Source organism: Vicia villosa, linkage group LG3 (genome assembly GCF_029867415.1).
Source record: "Vicia villosa cultivar HV-30 ecotype Madison, WI linkage group LG3, Vvil1.0, whole genome shotgun sequence".
Classification (NCBI taxonomy): domain Eukaryota; kingdom Viridiplantae; phylum Streptophyta; class Magnoliopsida; order Fabales; family Fabaceae; genus Vicia; species Vicia villosa.
In genome coordinates, this window is record NC_081182.1 from 96,089,907 (window position 1) to 96,093,915 (window position 4,009).

At 33.5% G+C, this 4,009-nt stretch overlaps 1 pseudogene; it reads left to right on the forward strand.

Moving 5' to 3' along the window:
- The first annotated feature begins 2,030 nt into the window (after nucleotides 1–2,030).
- On the forward strand, nucleotides 2,031–3,672 carry LOC131658607 (GDSL esterase/lipase At5g45910-like; annotated as a pseudogene).
- Nucleotides 3,673–4,009: the final 337 nt, after the last annotated feature.

Here is a 4,009-nt window from a genome sequence, read left to right on the forward strand (position 1 = left end):
GGCTGCGAGATGACCTTGCCTAAGAGGCGACACTGTCCTATTAACAATCTATACGCACGTGGTGTTAACGGCAAGTGCAACACGCCGTCTCGATGCATGAGCCCATCCGGGTAGGAACCTAATAATGTAGCCTACATGGCATCACTAGAGATGGTTTACCTGTTATGCGTAGGCTTACTTAGCCACATAACGCCATCATACCGAGCACGCGAGTGTGTACACAACAAGTGAGTAAAAAGCCCCGTACGACACTCACAAGCACAATACAACGGTAGTTCAGGTATGTGCCTCTGGGATCCATGATCAGGGCAGTCCCACGGACAACTCCAGGACCCACGGTCCGAATCGTAACTTAGTACCTAGTCTCCTTCGATTCAGCATACACACATATCAAGCGCCAAAACACGCAAGCACACAATCCCAATTGTTTAACCGAAACAACGGGCATTAATAGAATGTTCATATCTCATCACAATATAGCATTCGCATTTCAGCATAACATAGCAATTAAGAATAATGAAGTTAATTCAGTCTAACTATACATAATTCACATGTAACAAAATTAACACACCCACGATCATATAAAACCTTAGTATGTACACATACTCGATAGACAAGTCTCACTAAGAAGGATTCTTATATTATTAAATCAAATATTTTGGTGTAGGGACCAATTTTATTAGAAAGTACACGTCGTTAGCTTTCCAACGATATAAAGTTTGCGCGAAACGGACTTACGACGCAAAAGTTACGAATTTCTAAAGTTGTTGATTTTTGCACTTTTGCCCAGGGTAACCGGTTACCCAGAAGCCAGTAACCGGTTACTGGCATGAAAAATTCCCAGCAACGCAAACTTTACACAGGGTAACCGATTACCCAAAATCCAGTAACCGTTTACTCTGAAGTAGAATCGATTTTTCTGCATTCTAAGAGTTCTAAACCAGTCCAAATGCCCATAGTTGATCCCCTGCATCTTTAATATAGTCCCAACGAATTTTATATCATACATATATTCATAATCATCAACATGCAACATATACTCATCAATTAAGCAAGTTGATCACATGCAATTATGGATTATCACTCAAACCCCAATTCCCAACATAAACCCTTGCATACAAATTCCCCAAGGTATCTAACTAAGGACTCACCTCGGATTAATAGAGGTTGAGAGGATGCTCTTTCTGCCATTGGACTTCCATTGATGCCAAAACTTCACCTCTAACATGATCAAACCCGCAACTACTCTCTTCACACTTTCAGCATGACTGACACAACTTCAAGCTCGGTTTCCTCCTTCAAAAACAGAAGCTATGAACGCGAACCATATATGCAAATCGAAGAGAATTTTGTTATTTTTCCAACGAGACCAGAATCGTTACAAACGGAGTTACGAGCAGAGAGATATTACCGTTTTAGTGGGAGCTGCACCATAGTTGCGAAAATGAATTTGTTGAACATAAGTTCTTCTTTCTCCATTTATGCTTCTAAGCTCTCTCTCTAATTCCCTTGCATAGATTACGATTTGGAGAGTACAAAAGCCTTACCAACTATCTTAGGCCCCATGCACTTAAAGTTTATTGCCCACTTTGATCTCCAACCATAGAAGAATCACAACTTTGCCATATGGTTCATTCTTAACAATTCCATTAGTTTCCAACTAAATCCAATTACTTCTCTTAAAATATTCCCAATTACAATATATCTTTTATACTTAATGATATAAATATATGGATGTTACAGTAAAGATGGAAAAAATAAAAGTAGTAGGAACAATAATAGAAAAATATCATGGCAACAAGCAACATTTAGCTTAACAAATATATGTTTATTGGTGTGTATGAGTTGGATATGATTAGTTAGATCTTACATCACAATTTTACAAAAATAAAAAAAATAGTTAAGCAAGTTCCAGCGAACATTTGATAGATTGCTACAATATAGACATATTAGTAAGCATATATAAAGTTGATCATTCTCATTTCCAAACACACATCAATATTAGTTCTTTGCTATCTTTCTATAACTCCATGAAGACTGTGATTCTCTTTAGTATCATAATCACTTGTGTTTGTTTTAGAAGTTTTGTTTCAAATGCTAATCCTCTACCATATGAAGCCATATTCAATTTTGGTGACTCAACAAGTGATACAAGAAATTCTGCATTTGACCATCCACCTATGGACAAAAGTAGTCCTTATGATTCAACGTACTTCCATCATTCCGCAGGACGTTTGTCCAATGGACGACTCATTATAGATTTTATAGGTACTTTTGCACATAATAATTCTTTATAGTATCTTAAATAACTTTTTTATATTCAAGAAATAGTAAATAAGAATAATATTAGCAAGCACGCTAACATACTTTATTTTATATAGTTTTTAGGATTTAAATCAACAATACTTAACGTTGATATATATTTTTCTAAAAAATAAACTAGCTTACAATCATTTTAATTGTAGCTGAAGCATACGGGTTGCCGTTTTTACCGGCCTATAAGAAGATCACCCAAAGTCAAGAGGATATAAAAAAGGGAGTTAATTTTGCATATGCTGGTGCAACTGCACTTGAGTTTAAGTATTTCATTCGTAGTGGAGTTAGACCACCATCGACAGAAAACTCTTTGAATGTGTAGTTTGATTGGTTTAAGAAACTAAAACCATCATTGCGTAACAGCAAAGAAGGGCTATCTCCAACCCTTTGAACAATGTATATTTTGTGTCAAATGCATGGATTTTCTTATATATGACTAACAAAACTTTTGCTTTTATGTGAGTTCACAGAATGCGAAACCTTCTTCAAACAATCATTGTTTATAGTGGGAGAGATGGGTGGAAATGATGTTTTTTCACATATATCTAAAACCGTTACAGAACTTCGAGAAATAGTTCCCTTAATTGTTGAATCCATTACAAATACAACCTCGGCATGTTATATCAAATATTAAAAGTTAAATAATTTCTTCATTTGTAGAATAATTATATTTTTTAAAGATATTAATAAGTAAATAACATTATTTTATAAATGTGAATAACTTATTTATTTCTCTATGCCAGTTATTAATCGGAGAAGGAGCAGTAGAGCTAGTGGCTCCAAGAAACTTTTCAATAGGCTGCAGTGCTGCAGTATTGGCTACGGTGAATAGTAAGAAGAAAGAAGACTATGATGAATTTGGATGTTTGATATCTTACAACACATTTACTGAATACTTTAATGAGCAACTAAAACATTCTATAGAGACATTAAAACAAAAACATCCTCAAGCTAAGATAGTATATTTTGACTACTACAACGATGCCAAACGTTTATATCAAGCATCGGAACAATATGGTTTGTGGAGATAATATTTTCTTCCCTTTAGTTTACATTAATTTATTCTTTTCAAATTCATTTTAACATGTACAATATTTTGTGTACATAAATGTTGCAGGATTTACTTCTAATAAGATTGAGATTTTGAAAGCTTGTTGTGGAGGTGAAGGGCCATACCATGTTAATGAAAAATTTTGTGGAACACCTGGTACAACATGGTGCTCCGATCCTTCAAAATTAATAAATTGGGATGGAGCTCACTTTACAGAAGCAGCTTATAGACAAATAGCAAAAAGTTTAGTGGAAGGTCCATTTGCAAATCCTTCTTTAAAGTCTGCTCCTTTTAAGATAACATAAAACTCAAGATGTCAAACATTAAGAAAAAATTTCTTCGATAAATTATAAACATGATTAGATTATATCTCTATTAAAAAAAGTTAAAACATATTCTAAAAAATTAATGTAATTTTTTTTTCAAATTGAATTATTATATGTAAATGAAACAAAAATGTCATTATATTTTCAACGACTATATATGTAAAGGATTAATTCACCATCGCATAGTAAATATTATTATATTTTGAAAAGAAATATTTTTTTCTCAAAATAAGTTTATATATATTAATTTGATCCCTCTCTCTCTCTCTCTCTCTCTCTCTCTCTATATATATATATATATATATATATATATATA